At 47.5% G+C, this 7,219-nt stretch overlaps 1 protein-coding gene across 2 annotated transcripts in view; it reads right to left on the bottom strand.

Moving 5' to 3' along the window:
* The window catches only part of TC2N (tandem C2 domains, nuclear), a 62,335-nt gene that overhangs the window by 54,561 nt on the left and 555 nt on the right, over positions 1-7,219 (bottom strand). The window contains exon 1 of one of the 2 annotated variants that reach the window (XM_006037397.3): positions 7,151-7,213. The exons of the other annotated variant lie outside the window; for it this stretch is intronic. The gene's annotated coding sequence lies outside the window, so the exon portion shown is untranslated. Of the gene's footprint in view, positions 1-7,150; positions 7,214-7,219 lie in introns of those variants that run through there. 2 annotated transcript variants of the gene reach the window in all.

Here is a 7,219-nt window from a genome sequence, read left to right as displayed (position 1 = left end):
CCCCCCACTTCCATGCCTTGGCCATCTGACCTGGGGAAAATGGCCCCAAAATCTAGAGGATGGTTTAAATGCGAGTACAAAAGCAAGAAAACCACCCAGGACCCAAGAGATTTTGCTTCCATGAAATTAGCACATTCCACTCATTCTCCAGTGGAAATTAAAGAGTGACCAGCAGAAGTTGTAAAGCCTGGGGTTAAGTGTTTCATTACTATGTGGTGCAACAAACATTGTATATCTATTAAAGGTTTGAGAGAGAGGAAACCCAATATGGATAAAGCCATCAAGGAACTTGATGAAATTAGTATGCAACAGGTTTAAAGCTAAGAAGAGAAAGTACTTTTTTAGGCAATGTGTAGTTAACTTGTGGAATTCATTCCACAGTGGGTGGTGGAAGCAGATAGCATAGCCAGGTTCAAAGGGGTCTAAATAAAGGAATGGATAATAGATCTATTAATGGCTGTTGAACAGAACCTTGGAGATGTTTCCTGTGCCATCTCTAAACCAATAATTGTGGATGCCAGGAGAGGATACTAAATGGAGATAGATCATTCTAGAGATATACAGTTCAATGCTCTTGTATAGCATCCATTCTGCAACTGTTAAGAGACAGACTACTGAACTAAATGGACCAGTGGTCTGACCCAGCATGGCACTTATGTTCTTAATTACTCAGCCTGCTCTTCCATACTTGCACAAAAAGTAAAATTCTAAACTACTGCGTGCCCTTGAAAAGACTGACATCAAACTTCCCTCAGGAGCCCTGAGATGGAGAAATCTCTGCATTAAGACCAAAACTCACCCTGTTATTAGGAAAACATGCCTACTTTCTCTAGCTTCAGCCTCTGCTACCAGATTCCACCCACACTGTCAGTGAAATCAAGAAGCATCATGAAACACACCTTCCCATATTAATGAAACTTCATGTTGTTAACCCTGGTTGTGGGGTACCAAAATATACACACACATTAGCCAACTGCCCATAAAGAATGACGGGGGGGGAGCCCCTGCTCCCCCATCTGGCCCCACTCCCCCCTTCCCTTCTGCTGCTTGGGGTCTGGGCCCACTCCCCCTATCCCAGCGGCAGGGGGAGGGGAGGAGCGAGTCTGGGCCTGATGATGGGGAGGACTGGGCCCAAGGGTGGAGGGAAGCTGGGCTGCCAAGGCAGGGCAGGGAGCAGCAGGCCCGGGCTGACCCAAGAGCAGTGGGGGCCTGCTCCTCCTCCTCCCTCCCCCCGCGTCAGGCCCAGGCCCAATCGTCCCCTTCCCCTACCACTGCCACCACAGCGTGCCTGCTCCTCCCCCACCCGTATCCCGCACTACCGCCATGCCAGCATGCATCTGCCCTGCAGGCATTGACAATGGAAGGGGGGAGGTAGAGGCTGAAGCCCACGCTGGTGACCTCTCCCTCCCCCGCCATGGCATCCCAACCACACTCCCCACCACATGCCATGGCCTCCGACATCACCTCCAAGGAGCAAGAGTGAGGACAGGCCAGCTCCAGTGGCCTCACCCCCCTCCACTCCATCGTCGCCACCTGCAGAAAGCAGAGCAGGGGGGGCAAGGCCTGCACTGCTGGCCTTGCCCCCTTCCCTCATTCTGTCCACTCCATTGCTGCCACCCCCAGGGAGCAGGGCAGGGAAGGGGGGGGGGGACGGGGACTGTGCTGGCCTTGCCCCCCACCTGTCCTCTGTGTCCCCGCCATCATGGTGCCACTCCACTGCCTCTTGTCTGAATGCTTCCTTACAATCTGATTGGCTGTTTGTCAGCCAATCAGAGGGCGAATAAAGCGTTATGGACAGAAAGACAGATAAACTAAGGCTTTTATAATATTGGAACTATATCTATCTATCTATCTATTGAACAGTCAAAGCCCCATATCACAAGTTTCAATTATATTACCTTACTGTCTCCAAGATTACCCCATTCTTTCCAGGAATTTATAAACCTTTACTTTAAAACACTTCAGGTTCCTTGTCACTAGTGCCTTGTATGAAAGGCTATTCCAGACATTCATTGCTCTGATGGTTAGAAACAGTGGGCACATCTACATGTGCAATTACGGCGCCTGAATAAAGTGCAGAGCTTATTGCTCCTGAGTTAATTTCTCCCAGGCACGCTGTTTGAATGTGCAACCTGGAGCAATTAACTCCAGAGCAATAAACTCCACAGTTTATTCAGGTGCAGAAACATGGGTTCTGGGTGGAGCAGCCCTGGCTGGCAGGGGGCTCTGGGGGTTAGCTTGCCAGGCCAGGGCTCCTCCCCCAGCTCAGTGTGCTGCAGAGGGTCTGGCTGGGCTACAAGATGCTTCAGCACGGGATTAGCTGGTAGGTAGATCCTGCACTGAAGCACCCTCGTGCCCCAGTCAGCCTCTCCAGTGTCTACATGTGTGCTGCTGTAGAGTTTTTTACTCAACAGCACTATAGTAGTTGAGCTGGAAGTAGGGCTGGCAGGGACCTCTAGAGGTCATCTACTCCAAATCCCTGCCTGAGGTAGGATCACCCCTATCCCAACCATCCCATACAACCACAATCTAAACTCCACATACGACTACCCCCAACCCTGACACAACATAAACCTAGCACCCTAACCTACCACAAGTGAAGCAGGGGAGCCATAATCCATATGCATACATGAATTAGAATTGTAGGGCAATTCACAGTTGTGATTAAACCAAGAATCAATGGATAACTAAAGTAGATCAAGAGGAGTGCCCTATTAAAGTTGCACATATTTGCAAACCCATTTATAAGTGCCTAGTTTTGGAATTGCTGACTTCACTCAAATCACAGCTAATCCTGCTCCCGCATTAAGTTCATGAGAGCTGTACCTTTGACTTAAAAAAAAAAATGGACCCAAGTGCCATGTTAGAAGAATGTAAGATGATTATTGAGAGGATATTTAAGCATGAACAACACGTGCCCCTGGCAGCTGGGGGGGGCACGGCGGTGGCAGAAGCATGGCAGCATAAGCAGAGACCATGTCAGCAGCACCTTTTTGTAGGGGGTGCACCACCAAGCTCAGGGGATGCACATGCACCCACTATGCATTGCCCCTGTATTTAAGGCACCTTAAGACTAGGTACAGATGTACAAAAAGCCCAAGGTGGAATCAATCTAAGTTATGAGGTTTTCTGTGAAAGCAACGCAATTTAGATCAGTATGAACAGAACACACATTTGTCCTTTGGTGGGGGACCAAATCTCAGACTGGGTTCTGTCATTTTTAAACCAGTTTGTGTCTGCCGAATTTGTGTTTTATTATGGATATAGACTGGTTTCCAATCACTTATACTGGTAAAGGTGTAATGTCTGTACCTGGCCTTAGAGATACACTAACTTCCAGTAAATATAGTAGCAATACTGTAAAATTAAAGTGTCCAAAGAAAGAGAACAAAGATTTGGGATTTGTTAATGATCAGACAAGATTCATTAATAAAGAAGTTCATATAAATTTCATCCAGTCAAGTAAAAGGCACTCAGTTTAAGCCAAAGTGCATCTTTAAACAAAGAGCTAGATCTACCAGAGAAATTATTAGGGACTGCAATACCTGATATTGTTCAGGTACCTAACTGAAGCCACAGTCTGCCTATGCAGTGCATGGGGTATGGTAAACACTTGAGAAGATCTGCAAAAGCCATCCTGCTGAGCAGACTTTCCAAACTAGCTTAACAGAAACAGCCAGACAGAGAGTGAGCATGAGTCTCTAGCCTGGTGGTCTAGGAGAGGGTGACCAAGATACAGTCAGCAGAGCCATGTCACCTGGCCCAGGGGGCTCCCAAACACATGCTGTCACACATGTCATCTGACCCATGGACTAGATCTAGAACCTGGAGCCCCATCATCTTGTTTGCACAGTCAGAAATTTGGTGGTAGGAGGAGCAGCAACTGCCATGGCCTGGGAATTACAGCACCAATACTGTCATCACCAAATCCAGGTCTGAGAGCAAAATGAGGCAACCCCCAACTAAGGATCTGACCCTGTGCAGAGCTGGATGACACCACTGGTTTAGGATAAAGGTTCAACCTTTTACAGTGGCAAGCCAGGTGCTCATGTACAGGGAAGGGGAGGGAGAGATGGGGGAGGGACATGGCTGCTTGTCAGAAAGCAAGCGGGGAGAAATCTCACTTCTGGCTGTAGAGGAAGTCTGCAGCACAGCAGAGCCTGGAAGGGAACACACTGAGCTGAACTGCTTGCTGTAGATCCCCCATGCCATGGTCCAAATACAGTCACTCCAGAGGCTGGGCCAAGCCCACAGGCTGTAGGGTGAGCACCACTGTTTTATGACGTACACCTGCCTGTGCTTAGATGAATATTCAGATAACCTTTTGAAATAGTCATTGAAGCAGTGATTTGAACCCAAGTCTCCCCAGTCCCAGGCAAGTGCCCTAACTACTAAGTTATCATCACCATTAATTCTCTCACTGTCCCAGTAAATACTTAATGATTCCAGGCAAAGTTGAATAACTTCAGGAGAAAGAACTGAGAGAGGCCTCAACCCCCAACAGCCATTGTAAATGTTACATTTTTACTTGGTAAGTTACATTAATTAATAAATAAGGTTTAAATAAAACAGTCTGCAGTGTAGTGGTTTGGGCACTCTGCTGAGAGATGGAAATGCAGTTTCAATCCCCAGGCAGAGTAGAGAATTTAACTTCTCTCTCCCTCATCATGGATCAGCGACTGAACACTGAATTCTTGTGTGCCAGGGAGAGACCCACCCACTTTCTCCTCTGGATGTTTTTAGTGCATAGCTGATGTGTGTTTTTTTAAAACACTTATGTGATTGGTCCCTGCAAGCAAAATAAACTGAAAAAAACCTTGTTTGTGTGTCCTTATGGGGCTGTACCTGGCTAGCTGCTCAGCCCTGAAAAGACTGAGGCAGTTCTGGGCATGCTCAGAAACAAGCCTGTCAGGCTCTATCAAGCATTCCTGTTAAAAACTTGGCCACCTCAAGTGATGCAAAGCACCTCTAGGCTAGGGACAGAAGTTGCACATAAACCAGTATAAGTGATCAGAAACTGGTTCAAATCTGTAACACAGCAAAAGTTCAGTGCATACAAATTGCGTTCAAAATGGCCAAACCTGGATGGATACAGTATCAGACTGAACTGATTTAGTTTAAATCAGTTTATTAAACTTTTATCCCAAATCCCCTCCAGATTCAAGTTGACTCTCAGTCCCCCACAGCATCCCAGGATGCTTTGCACTTCCCCTGTAAACCCCTCTTGCAGGCTGGGCAGGATAGCTTTGGCCCAAGCTGTCTGCTCCAGCCAAGCAGGGAGACGTGCTCTAGCACCCCCTGGCTCCGGGCCTGGTCCTCACCAGGCACATGGCTGCATTTCTGGAATCAAAAGATAATGTCTAACTTGCTTATCAGTTCAATCAACACAGCTTAGACTAACCTGTGAAGATTGAATTGATTCAGCCTCAGGACTTTTGATCGTCCATACCTAGCCCTAGGGGTAGTAGTCAGCTAAATAAGCATTGGACTTGGGTGTCAACAGGGTCATTTATGTGCCCAATCCTTTCGCAGGTCTGGCCCAAAGCCTTTAGGTCTAGAGCTAGTTTCTCTCTCACACTATTCAAACTACATGAACTTCTGAATTAATGAAATGCATGACTTTTAGTATGGAAGCCTGCCCAAGCCTTAATGTTACAAAACCAGTTTAATTTCAACCAATCTTTGTTCTTGCAACAGTTCTTAATGAACGGTTGTTAGAGCACTTTGAACACACCCCATGACCCAGCTGCACAGAACATACTAGCAAAAGGACTGTCTGGAATTAGAACAGGACAGTTTGAAACCACTTCTTTTCACAAGGGCTACTTTGAATCTACACACACCTGTACTCATAAACAAAGCATGTATATCTTATGGTATTTAAAAATAAGATTATTACCACACCTTCAACTCTTCTATAAAATATAAACTTTCATTGCTACCCAGAACTTTTACAATCTTTCCTCCAATGCCTGAAGCAGGGTGTTTGTGCCCGAAAGCTTGCAATTAAAGAAAAATTTTGCAAAAATCTAGTTGGTCTAATAAAAGATATCACCTCTAGCATGAGTCCTGATGATTTAAATAAGTCATTTTCTTTTGCCAGTTACTGCTAATGCTGGAAGGATGCCTTTTTCTTGAGCATGCTCTCTACTTCTGCTTGTGATTTGGCTAAACCCCTCTGCAATTTCTGTGGGCAGTTTCTCCACAAGTGATTTAATTAATTGCAGTAGTCCTCCGAGCTTAAGAATTGAGCAGTTCCCACTTCTATTGAATGCAGGTTTGCAGTTTATGCATTAGTGGTCAGGTTACTGTTTCAGTGTGAGACAGTTGACACAGTTTAGACGAGTTATGATTATAGTTGAGTGCAGTGATCGTTTCTTCCATTCCTGAACATTTGCACCTGGATGGAAAGCACAGTCCAAAGCAAGCCCAAATCTTCCAAGCTATGTTTAGATGACTATGCCCATCTTATTTAACTGAAATGAACAGCAGTTGCAAATGCTCAGCCCTATCTATGATCAGGAACAAGGTTATCACTCATTTTTTACCACTGACCTTTTCCCTGGGGGGTTCATTCCCATCAACCTCCCTCCCTTTGGCCCAAGTACAAAAGTTTAAAAAAAAAAAATCCACTGAAACTGCTGTCCCGGTCCTGCGAGCACGTTGGCCTTAACATTACACACAAGCAATCCTGTTTTATATACTGGACTAAAGTCACACACATGTGCAGACGTGTAGGTGCACAAGACGTACATCTATGCACATAGAAAATAAACCAGTTGGTGTGTGCCCAATACTAACCACCACTCCCCAGAAGATAAAAAAACCCGGTTAAGGCTAAGTTAGGTTGTCTTAAGCAAGAAAACCTGACCAGGGCCGACCGCTTCCCCTGGGCTCTGCTCTGGGGCCGTGCTGGCTGCCCGACCAGGTGCAGGCCGAGGTGCCCCGGCCCCCGGGTGTGGGAGACAGCAGCGCTGCTGGGACGTGAGGAAGGAAACCAGGCCGGCGCCGCCCGGAGAGCAGGCGCTGGCTCCTGCAGCGGGGTGCGGTGCGTGGCGCCTCCTGCCTCCTCCCTGTCCCAAGCAGGCGGGTCCCTGCGGCCGGGAAGGGGGGTCTCTGCCTGCGGCCCCCGGAAACCCCCGTTACCCACCTCAGGCAGGTGCGGCTCCACACGAGGCTCCCGCGGAGCTGCCAGAGCCCGGCCGCCCCCGCCGGGCAG

Source organism: Alligator sinensis, unplaced genomic scaffold (genome assembly GCF_000455745.1).
Source record: "Alligator sinensis unplaced genomic scaffold, ASM45574v1 scaffold645_2, whole genome shotgun sequence".
In the NCBI taxonomy this organism is placed as follows: domain Eukaryota; kingdom Metazoa; phylum Chordata; order Crocodylia; family Alligatoridae; genus Alligator; species Alligator sinensis.
The sequence above is the reverse complement of the archived record's forward strand: the minus strand, read 5'-3'. Positions and strand labels throughout refer to the sequence as shown.